Source organism: Rattus norvegicus, chromosome 9 (genome assembly GCF_021556685.1).
Source record: "Rattus norvegicus strain SHRSP/BbbUtx chromosome 9, alternate assembly SHRSP_T2T, whole genome shotgun sequence".
Classification (NCBI taxonomy): domain Eukaryota; kingdom Metazoa; phylum Chordata; class Mammalia; order Rodentia; family Muridae; genus Rattus; species Rattus norvegicus.
Genome location: NC_141542.1, coordinates 201,920 through 214,911, shown reverse-complemented (window position 1 = coordinate 214,911; position 12,992 = coordinate 201,920).

Genomic DNA, 12,992 nt, shown 5'->3' with positions numbered 1-12,992 from the left:
CTGAAACACTGTTTCATTGTTAATTCAGTTAGTTCCTAGTATCAGGCCCTTGTAATATGAGTACTTTTAAAGATTTATCAAAATTTGGTGACCCGAATCTCAGTAAATTGGTGAAATCGGTTTGTTCCAAATAGGCCGCAGAAGTTATAAGTGGACTGTTCGTGGTATAGAAAAATTTTAACGAATGGAATCAAAATTTCTAGGCGAATTCAGTGAGTTCCCAATGGGACATGCTTGTATGAGTGTGCTTTTCCGTATATAGCAACATTTTAAGGAACGGAATCTTAGTATCAAGGTGAATTCAGTAGGTTCCCAATAGGATTCGCATGTAATAAGCATGTTGTTCAAGATAGAGCAACATTTTAAAGAACTGAAACACTGTTTCTTTGTGAATTCAGTGAGTTCCCACTAGCAGGCTCTTGTAATATTTGTACTTTTAAAGATTTATCAAAATTTGGTGAGTAGAATCTCAGGAACATGGTGAATTTGGTTAGTTCCATATAGGCCACAGTAGTAATAATTGGACTGTTCGGGGTATAGAAAAATTTTTACGAGTGGAATCAAAATTTCTTGGCGAATTCAGTCAGTCCCAATGGGACATGCTAGTATGAGTGTACTTTCCAATATATAGCAACATTTTAAGGAACGGAATCTAAGTATCATGATGAATTCAATAGGTTCCCAATAGGATTCGCATGTAATAAGCTTGTTATTCAAGATAGAGCAACGTTTTAACGAACTGAAACCCTGTTTCTTGTTGAATTCAGTTAGTTCACAGTAGCAGGCTCTTTTAATATGTGTACTTTAAAGATTTATCAAAATTTGGTGTGCCGAATCTCAGTTACTTGGTGAATTCGGTTAGTTCCAAATAGGCCGCAGTAGTAATAATTGGACTCTTCGGGGTATAGAAAAATTTTTACGAATGGAATCAAAATTTCTGGGCGAATTCAGTCAGTTCACAATGGGACATGCCTGTATGAGTGTGCTTTTCAATATATAGAAACATTTTAAGGAACGGAATCTAAGTATCTTGGTGAATTCAGTAGGTCCCCAATATGATTCGCATGTAATAAGCTTGTTATTCAAGATAGAACATCGTTTTAACAAACTGAAATACTGTTTCCTTGTGAATTCAGTTAGTTCCCAGTAGCAGGGTCTTGTAATATGTGTACTTTTAAATATTTATCAAAATTTGGTGAGCCGATTCTCTGTAACTTGGTGAATTCGATTAGTTCCAAATAGGCCGCAGAAGTAATAAGTGGACTGTTCGGGATATAGCAAAATAATCACGAATGGAATCAAAATTTCAAGGAGAATTCAGTGAGTTCCCAATGGGACATGCTTGTATGAGTGTGCTTTTCAATAAATAGCAACATTTTAAGGAACGGAATCTTAGTATCATGGTGAATTCAGTAAGTCCCCAATAAGATTCAAATGTAATAATCTTGTTATTCAAGATAGAGCAACGTTTTAATGAACTGAAACATGGATTCTTTGAGAATTCATTTAGTTCCCAGTAGCAGGCTCATGTAATATGTGTACTTTTAAAAATGTATCAAAATTTGGTGAGCCGAATCTCAGTAACTTGTTGAATTCTGTTAGTTCCCAGTAGGAAACAGAAGTAATAAGTGGACTGTTCCGGATATAGAAAAATTTTCACGAATGGAGTCAAAATTTCTAGATGATTTCAGAGAGTTCCAAATGGAACATGCTTGTATGAGTGTGCATTTCAATATATAGCAACATTTTAAAGAACGGAATCTAAGTATCACGGTGAACTCAGTAGGTCCCAAATAGGATTCACATGTAATAAGCTTGTTATTCAAGATAGAGCATCGTTTTAACGAACTGAAACACTGTTTCTTTGTGAATTCTGTTTGTTCCCAGTAGCAGGCTCTTGTAATATGTGTACTTTTAAATATTTATCAAATTAGGTGAGCCGAATCTCAGTAACTTGGTGAATTCGAATAGTTCCCATTAGGCCGCAGTAGTAATAAGTGGACTGTTCGGGATATAGAAAAATTATCACGAATGGAATCATAATATCTAGGAGAATTCAGTGAGTTCCATAGGGACATGCTTTTATGAGTTTTCTTTTCAATATATAGCAACATTTTAAGAACGGAATCAAAGTATCACGGTGAATTCAGTAGGTCCCAAATAGGATTCACATGTAATAAGTTGTTATTCAAGATAGAGCATCGTTTTAACGAACTGAAACACTGTTTCTTTGTGAATTCAGTTAGTTCCCAGTAGCAGGCTCTTGTAATATGTGTACTTTTAAATATTTATCAAAATTAGGTGAGCCGATTCTCAGTAACTTGGTGAATTCGATTAGTTCCCATTAGGCCGCAGTAGTAATAAGTGGACTGTTCGGGATATAAAAAATTATCACGAATGGAATCAAAATATCTAGGAGAATTCAATGAGTTCCCAATGGGACATGCTTTTATGAGTTTGCTTTTCAATATATAGCAACATTTTAAGGAACGGAATCAAAGTATCATGGTGAATTCAGTAGGTCCCAAAAGGATTCGCATGAAATAAGCTTGTTGTTCAAGATAGAGCAACGTTTTCACGAACTGAAACTCTGTTTCTTTGTGAATTCAGTTCGTTCCCAGTAGCAGGTTTTTGTGATTTGTGTACTTTTAAAGATTTATCAAAATTTGGTGAGCCGAATCTCAGAAAATTGGTGAATTCGGTTAGTTCCCAATAGGCCGCAGTAGTAATAAGTGGAGTGTTCGGGATATAGAAAAATTTTCACGAATGGAATTAAAATTTCTAGGCGAATTCTGTGAGTTCCCAATGGGACATGATTGTATGAGTGAGCTTTTCAATATATAGCAACATTTTAGGTTCAGAATCTAAGTATCATGGTGAATTCAGTAGGTTACCAATAGGATTCGCATGTAATAAGCATGTTGTTCAAGATAGAGCAACGTTTAATGAACTGAAACACCGTTTCTTTGTGAATTCAGTGAGTTCCCAGTAGCAGGCTCTTGTAATATGTGTATTTTTAAAGATTTTTCAAAATTTGGTCAGCCGAATCTCAGTAAATTAGTGCATTCGGTTAGTTCCCAAAAGTCCGCAATCGTAGTAAGTGGAGTGTTCGGGATATCAAAAAATTTTCATGAATGGAATCAAAATTTCTAGGCGAATTCAGTGAGTTCCCAATGGGACATGATTGTAGGAGTGAGGTTTTCAATATATAGCAACATTTTAGGAACAGAATCTAAGTATCATGGTGAATTCAGTAGGTTCCCAATAGGATTCGCATGTAATAAGCATGTTGTTCAAGATAGAGCAACGTTTTAACGAACTGAAACACTGTTTCATTGTGAATTCAGTTAGTTCCTAGTAGCAGGCCCTTGTAATATGAGTACTTTTAAAGATTTATCAAAATTTGGTGAGCAGAATCTCAGTAACATGGTGAATTCTCTTAGTTCCAAATAGGCCGCAGTAGTAATAAATGGACTGTTCGGCGTACAGAAATATTTTTACGATGGAATCAAAATTTCTCGGCGAATTCGTTCAGTTCCAAATGGTACATGCTTGTATGAGTGTGCTTTTCAATATATAGCGACATTTTAAGGAACGGATTCTAAGTATCATGGTGAATTCAGTAGGTTCCCAATAGGATTCGCAAGTAATAAGCTTGTTATTCAAGATAGAGCAACGTTTTAAAGAACTGAAACACTGTTTCATTGTTAATTCAGTTAGTTCCTAGTATCAGGCCCTTGTAATATGAGTACTTTTAAAGATTTATCAAAATTTGGTGACCCGAATCTCAGTAAATTGGTGAAATCGGTTTGTTCCAAATAGGCCGCAGAAGTTATAAGTGGACTGTTCGTGGTATAGAAAAATTTTAACGAATGGAATCAAAATTTCTAGGCGAATTCAGTGAGTTCCCAATGGGACATGCTTGTATGAGTGTGCTTTTCCGTATATAGCAACATTTTAAGGAACGGAATCTTAGTATCAAGGTGAATTCAGTAGGTTCCCAATAGGATTCGCATGTAATAAGCATGTTGTTCAAGATAGAGCAACATTTTAAAGAACTGAAACACTGTTTCTTTGTGAATTCAGTGAGTTCCCACTAGCAGGCTCTTGTAATATTTGTACTTTTAAAGATTTATCAAAATTTGGTGAGTAGAATCTCAGGAACATGGTGAATTTGGTTAGTTCCATATAGGCCACAGTAGTAATAATTGGACTGTTCGGGGTATAGAAAAATTTTTACGAGTGGAATCAAAATTTCTTGGCGAATTCAGTCAGTCCCAATGGGACATGCTAGTATGAGTGTACTTTCCAATATATAGCAACATTTTAAGGAACGGAATCTAAGTATCATGATGAATTCAATAGGTTCCCAATAGGATTCGCATGTAATAAGCTTGTTATTCAAGATAGAGCAACGTTTTAACGAACTGAAACCCTGTTTCTTGTTGAATTCAGTTAGTTCACAGTAGCAGGCTCTTTTAATATGTGTACTTTAAAGATTTATCAAAATTTGGTGTGCCGAATCTCAGTTACTTGGTGAATTCGGTTAGTTCCAAATAGGCCGCAGTAGTAATAATTGGACTCTTCGGGGTATAGAAAAATTTTTACGAATGGAATCAAAATTTCTGGGCGAATTCAGTCAGTTCACAATGGGACATGCCTGTATGAGTGTGCTTTTCAATATATAGAAACATTTTAAGGAACGGAATCTAAGTATCTTGGTGAATTCAGTAGGTCCCCAATATGATTCGCATGTAATAAGCTTGTTATTCAAGATAGAACATCGTTTTAACAAACTGAAATACTGTTTCCTTGTGAATTCAGTTAGTTCCCAGTAGCAGGGTCTTGTAATATGTGTACTTTTAAATATTTATCAAAATTTGGTGAGCCGATTCTCTGTAACTTGGTGAATTCGATTAGTTCCAAATAGGCCGCAGAAGTAATAAGTGGACTGTTCGGGATATAGCAAAATAATCACGAATGGAATCAAAATTTCAAGGAGAATTCAGTGAGTTCCCAATGGGACATGCTTGTATGAGTGTGCTTTTCAATAAATAGCAACATTTTAAGGAACGGAATCTTAGTATCATGGTGAATTCAGTAAGTCCCCAATAAGATTCAAATGTAATAATCTTGTTATTCAAGATAGAGCAACGTTTTAATGAACTGAAACATGGATTCTTTGAGAATTCATTTAGTTCCCAGTAGCAGGCTCATGTAATATGTGTACTTTTAAAAATGTATCAAAATTTGGTGAGCCGAATCTCAGTAACTTGTTGAATTCTGTTAGTTCCCAGTAGGAAACAGAAGTAATAAGTGGACTGTTCCGGATATAGAAAAATTTTCACGAATGGAGTCAAAATTTCTAGATGATTTCAGAGAGTTCCAAATGGAACATGCTTGTATGAGTGTGCATTTCAATATATAGCAACATTTTAAAGAACGGAATCTAAGTATCACGGTGAACTCAGTAGGTCCCAAATAGGATTCACATGTAATAAGCTTGTTATTCAAGATAGAGCATCGTTTTAACGAACTGAAACACTGTTTCTTTGTGAATTCTGTTTGTTCCCAGTAGCAGGCTCTTGTAATATGTGTACTTTTAAATATTTATCAAATTAGGTGAGCCGAATCTCAGTAACTTGGTGAATTCGAATAGTTCCCATTAGGCCGCAGTAGTAATAAGTGGACTGTTCGGGATATAGAAAAATTATCACGAATGGAATCATAATATCTAGGAGAATTCAGTGAGTTCCATAGGGACATGCTTTTATGAGTTTTCTTTTCAATATATAGCAACATTTTAAGAACGGAATCAAAGTATCACGGTGAATTCAGTAGGTCCCAAATAGGATTCACATGTAATAAGTTGTTATTCAAGATAGAGCATCGTTTTAACGAACTGAAACACTGTTTCTTTGTGAATTCAGTTAGTTCCCAGTAGCAGGCTCTTGTAATATGTGTACTTTTAAATATTTATCAAAATTAGGTGAGCCGATTCTCAGTAACTTGGTGAATTCGATTAGTTCCCATTAGGCCGCAGTAGTAATAAGTGGACTGTTCGGGATATAAAAAATTATCACGAATGGAATCAAAATATCTAGGAGAATTCAATGAGTTCCCAATGGGACATGCTTTTATGAGTTTGCTTTTCAATATATAGCAACATTTTAAGGAACGGAATCAAAGTATCATGGTGAATTCAGTAGGTCCCAAAAGGATTCGCATGAAATAAGCTTGTTGTTCAAGATAGAGCAACGTTTTCACGAACTGAAACTCTGTTTCTTTGTGAATTCAGTTCGTTCCCAGTAGCAGGTTTTTGTGATTTGTGTACTTTTAAAGATTTATCAAAATTTGGTGAGCCGAATCTCAGAAAATTGGTGAATTCGGTTAGTTCCCAATAGGCCGCAGTAGTAATAAGTGGAGTGTTCGGGATATAGAAAAATTTTCACGAATGGAATTAAAATTTCTAGGCGAATTCTGTGAGTTCCCAATGGGACATGATTGTATGAGTGAGCTTTTCAATATATAGCAACATTTTAGGTTCAGAATCTAAGTATCATGGTGAATTCAGTAGGTTACCAATAGGATTCGCATGTAATAAGCATGTTGTTCAAGATAGAGCAACGTTTAATGAACTGAAACACCGTTTCTTTGTGAATTCAGTGAGTTCCCAGTAGCAGGCTCTTGTAATATGTGTATTTTTAAAGATTTTTCAAAATTTGGTCAGCCGAATCTCAGTAAATTAGTGCATTCGGTTAGTTCCCAAAAGTCCGCAATCGTAGTAAGTGGAGTGTTCGGGATATCAAAAAATTTTCATGAATGGAATCAAAATTTCTAGGCGAATTCAGTGAGTTCCCAATGGGACATGATTGTAGGAGTGAGGTTTTCAATATATAGCAACATTTTAGGAACAGAATCTAAGTATCATGGTGAATTCAGTAGGTTCCCAATAGGATTCGCATGTAATAAGCATGTTGTTCAAGATAGAGCAACGTTTTAACGAACTGAAACACTGTTTCATTGTGAATTCAGTTAGTTCCTAGTAGCAGGCCCTTGTAATATGAGTACTTTTAAAGATTTATCAAAATTTGGTGAGCAGAATCTCAGTAACATGGTGAATTCTCTTAGTTCCAAATAGGCCGCAGTAGTAATAAATGGACTGTTCGGCGTACAGAAATATTTTTACGATGGAATCAAAATTTCTCGGCGAATTCGTTCAGTTCCAAATGGTACATGCTTGTATGAGTGTGCTTTTCAATATATAGCGACATTTTAAGGAACGGATTCTAAGTATCATGGTGAATTCAGTAGGTTCCCAATAGGATTCGCAAGTAATAAGCTTGTTATTCAAGATAGAGCAACGTTTTAAAGAACTGAAACACTGTTTCATTGTTAATTCAGTTAGTTCCTAGTATCAGGCCCTTGTAATATGAGTACTTTTAAAGATTTATCAAAATTTGGTGACCCGAATCTCAGTAAATTGGTGAAATCGGTTTGTTCCAAATAGGCCGCAGAAGTTATAAGTGGACTGTTCGTGGTATAGAAAAATTTTAACGAATGGAATCAAAATTTCTAGGCGAATTCAGTGAGTTCCCAATGGGACATGCTTGTATGAGTGTGCTTTTCCGTATATAGCAACATTTTAAGGAACGGAATCTTAGTATCAAGGTGAATTCAGTAGGTTCCCAATAGGATTCGCATGTAATAAGCATGTTGTTCAAGATAGAGCAACATTTTAAAGAACTGAAACACTGTTTCTTTGTGAATTCAGTGAGTTCCCACTAGCAGGCTCTTGTAATATTTGTACTTTTAAAGATTTATCAAAATTTGGTGAGTAGAATCTCAGGAACATGGTGAATTTGGTTAGTTCCATATAGGCCACAGTAGTAATAATTGGACTGTTCGGGGTATAGAAAAATTTTTACGAGTGGAATCAAAATTTCTTGGCGAATTCAGTCAGTCCCAATGGGACATGCTAGTATGAGTGTACTTTCCAATATATAGCAACATTTTAAGGAACGGAATCTAAGTATCATGATGAATTCAATAGGTTCCCAATAGGATTCGCATGTAATAAGCTTGTTATTCAAGATAGAGCAACGTTTTAACGAACTGAAACCCTGTTTCTTGTTGAATTCAGTTAGTTCACAGTAGCAGGCTCTTTTAATATGTGTACTTTAAAGATTTATCAAAATTTGGTGTGCCGAATCTCAGTTACTTGGTGAATTCGGTTAGTTCCAAATAGGCCGCAGTAGTAATAATTGGACTCTTCGGGGTATAGAAAAATTTTTACGAATGGAATCAAAATTTCTGGGCGAATTCAGTCAGTTCACAATGGGACATGCCTGTATGAGTGTGCTTTTCAATATATAGAAACATTTTAAGGAACGGAATCTAAGTATCTTGGTGAATTCAGTAGGTCCCCAATATGATTCGCATGTAATAAGCTTGTTATTCAAGATAGAACATCGTTTTAACAAACTGAAATACTGTTTCCTTGTGAATTCAGTTAGTTCCCAGTAGCAGGGTCTTGTAATATGTGTACTTTTAAATATTTATCAAAATTTGGTGAGCCGATTCTCTGTAACTTGGTGAATTCGATTAGTTCCAAATAGGCCGCAGAAGTAATAAGTGGACTGTTCGGGATATAGCAAAATAATCACGAATGGAATCAAAATTTCAAGGAGAATTCAGTGAGTTCCCAATGGGACATGCTTGTATGAGTGTGCTTTTCAATAAATAGCAACATTTTAAGGAACGGAATCTTAGTATCATGGTGAATTCAGTAAGTCCCCAATAAGATTCAAATGTAATAATCTTGTTATTCAAGATAGAGCAACGTTTTAATGAACTGAAACATGGATTCTTTGAGAATTCATTTAGTTCCCAGTAGCAGGCTCATGTAATATGTGTACTTTTAAAAATGTATCAAAATTTGGTGAGCCGAATCTCAGTAACTTGTTGAATTCTGTTAGTTCCCAGTAGGAAACAGAAGTAATAAGTGGACTGTTCCGGATATAGAAAAATTTTCACGAATGGAGTCAAAATTTCTAGATGATTTCAGAGAGTTCCAAATGGAACATGCTTGTATGAGTGTGCATTTCAATATATAGCAACATTTTAAAGAACGGAATCTAAGTATCACGGTGAACTCAGTAGGTCCCAAATAGGATTCACATGTAATAAGCTTGTTATTCAAGATAGAGCATCGTTTTAACGAACTGAAACACTGTTTCTTTGTGAATTCTGTTTGTTCCCAGTAGCAGGCTCTTGTAATATGTGTACTTTTAAATATTTATCAAATTAGGTGAGCCGAATCTCAGTAACTTGGTGAATTCGAATAGTTCCCATTAGGCCGCAGTAGTAATAAGTGGACTGTTCGGGATATAGAAAAATTATCACGAATGGAATCATAATATCTAGGAGAATTCAGTGAGTTCCATAGGGACATGCTTTTATGAGTTTTCTTTTCAATATATAGCAACATTTTAAGAACGGAATCAAAGTATCACGGTGAATTCAGTAGGTCCCAAATAGGATTCACATGTAATAAGTTGTTATTCAAGATAGAGCATCGTTTTAACGAACTGAAACACTGTTTCTTTGTGAATTCAGTTAGTTCCCAGTAGCAGGCTCTTGTAATATGTGTACTTTTAAATATTTATCAAAATTAGGTGAGCCGATTCTCAGTAACTTGGTGAATTCGATTAGTTCCCATTAGGCCGCAGTAGTAATAAGTGGACTGTTCGGGATATAAAAAATTATCACGAATGGAATCAAAATATCTAGGAGAATTCAATGAGTTCCCAATGGGACATGCTTTTATGAGTTTGCTTTTCAATATATAGCAACATTTTAAGGAACGGAATCAAAGTATCATGGTGAATTCAGTAGGTCCCAAAAGGATTCGCATGAAATAAGCTTGTTGTTCAAGATAGAGCAACGTTTTCACGAACTGAAACTCTGTTTCTTTGTGAATTCAGTTCGTTCCCAGTAGCAGGTTTTTGTGATTTGTGTACTTTTAAAGATTTATCAAAATTTGGTGAGCCGAATCTCAGAAAATTGGTGAATTCGGTTAGTTCCCAATAGGCCGCAGTAGTAATAAGTGGAGTGTTCGGGATATAGAAAAATTTTCACGAATGGAATTAAAATTTCTAGGCGAATTCTGTGAGTTCCCAATGGGACATGATTGTATGAGTGAGCTTTTCAATATATAGCAACATTTTAGGTTCAGAATCTAAGTATCATGGTGAATTCAGTAGGTTACCAATAGGATTCGCATGTAATAAGCATGTTGTTCAAGATAGAGCAACGTTTAATGAACTGAAACACCGTTTCTTTGTGAATTCAGTGAGTTCCCAGTAGCAGGCTCTTGTAATATGTGTATTTTTAAAGATTTTTCAAAATTTGGTCAGCCGAATCTCAGTAAATTAGTGCATTCGGTTAGTTCCCAAAAGTCCGCAATCGTAGTAAGTGGAGTGTTCGGGATATCAAAAAATTTTCATGAATGGAATCAAAATTTCTAGGCGAATTCAGTGAGTTCCCAATGGGACATGATTGTAGGAGTGAGGTTTTCAATATATAGCAACATTTTAGGAACAGAATCTAAGTATCATGGTGAATTCAGTAGGTTCCCAATAGGATTCGCATGTAATAAGCATGTTGTTCAAGATAGAGCAACGTTTTAACGAACTGAAACACTGTTTCATTGTGAATTCAGTTAGTTCCTAGTAGCAGGCCCTTGTAATATGAGTACTTTTAAAGATTTATCAAAATTTGGTGAGCAGAATCTCAGTAACATGGTGAATTCTCTTAGTTCCAAATAGGCCGCAGTAGTAATAAATGGACTGTTCGGCGTACAGAAATATTTTTACGATGGAATCAAAATTTCTCGGCGAATTCGTTCAGTTCCAAATGGTACATGCTTGTATGAGTGTGCTTTTCAATATATAGCGACATTTTAAGGAACGGATTCTAAGTATCATGGTGAATTCAGTAGGTTCCCAATAGGATTCGCAAGTAATAAGCTTGTTATTCAAGATAGAGCAACGTTTTAAAGAACTGAAACACTGTTTCATTGTTAATTCAGTTAGTTCCTAGTATCAGGCCCTTGTAATATGAGTACTTTTAAAGATTTATCAAAATTTGGTGACCCGAATCTCAGTAAATTGGTGAAATCGGTTTGTTCCAAATAGGCCGCAGAAGTTATAAGTGGACTGTTCGTGGTATAGAAAAATTTTAACGAATGGAATCAAAATTTCTAGGCGAATTCAGTGAGTTCCCAATGGGACATGCTTGTATGAGTGTGCTTTTCCGTATATAGCAACATTTTAAGGAACGGAATCTTAGTATCAAGGTGAATTCAGTAGGTTCCCAATAGGATTCGCATGTAATAAGCATGTTGTTCAAGATAGAGCAACATTTTAAAGAACTGAAACACTGTTTCTTTGTGAATTCAGTGAGTTCCCACTAGCAGGCTCTTGTAATATTTGTACTTTTAAAGATTTATCAAAATTTGGTGAGTAGAATCTCAGGAACATGGTGAATTTGGTTAGTTCCATATAGGCCACAGTAGTAATAATTGGACTGTTCGGGGTATAGAAAAATTTTTACGAGTGGAATCAAAATTTCTTGGCGAATTCAGTCAGTCCCAATGGGACATGCTAGTATGAGTGTACTTTCCAATATATAGCAACATTTTAAGGAACGGAATCTAAGTATCATGATGAATTCAATAGGTTCCCAATAGGATTCGCATGTAATAAGCTTGTTATTCAAGATAGAGCAACGTTTTAACGAACTGAAACCCTGTTTCTTGTTGAATTCAGTTAGTTCACAGTAGCAGGCTCTTTTAATATGTGTACTTTAAAGATTTATCAAAATTTGGTGTGCCGAATCTCAGTTACTTGGTGAATTCGGTTAGTTCCAAATAGGCCGCAGTAGTAATAATTGGACTCTTCGGGGTATAGAAAAATTTTTACGAATGGAATCAAAATTTCTGGGCGAATTCAGTCAGTTCACAATGGGACATGCCTGTATGAGTGTGCTTTTCAATATATAGAAACATTTTAAGGAACGGAATCTAAGTATCTTGGTGAATTCAGTAGGTCCCCAATATGATTCGCATGTAATAAGCTTGTTATTCAAGATAGAACATCGTTTTAACAAACTGAAATACTGTTTCCTTGTGAATTCAGTTAGTTCCCAGTAGCAGGGTCTTGTAATATGTGTACTTTTAAATATTTATCAAAATTTGGTGAGCCGATTCTCTGTAACTTGGTGAATTCGATTAGTTCCAAATAGGCCGCAGAAGTAATAAGTGGACTGTTCGGGATATAGCAAAATAATCACGAATGGAATCAAAATTTCAAGGAGAATTCAGTGAGTTCCCAATGGGACATGCTTGTATGAGTGTGCTTTTCAATAAATAGCAACATTTTAAGGAACGGAATCTTAGTATCATGGTGAATTCAGTAAGTCCCCAATAAGATTCAAATGTAATAATCTTGTTATTCAAGATAGAGCAACGTTTTAATGAACTGAAACATGGATTCTTTGAGAATTCATTTAGTTCCCAGTAGCAGGCTCATGTAATATGTGTACTTTTAAAAATGTATCAAAATTTGGTGAGCCGAATCTCAGTAACTTGTTGAATTCTGTTAGTTCCCAGTAGGAAACAGAAGTAATAAGTGGACTGTTCCGGATATAGAAAAATTTTCACGAATGGAGTCAAAATTTCTAGATGATTTCAGAGAGTTCCAAATGGAACATGCTTGTATGAGTGTGCATTTCAATATATAGCAACATTTTAAAGAACGGAATCTAAGTATCACGGTGAACTCAGTAGGTCCCAAATAGGATTCACATGTAATAAGCTTGTTATTCAAGATAGAGCATCGTTTTAACGAACTGAAACACTGTTTCTTTGTGAATTCTGTTTGTTCCCAGTAGCAGGCTCTTGTAATATGTGTACTTTTAAATATTTATCA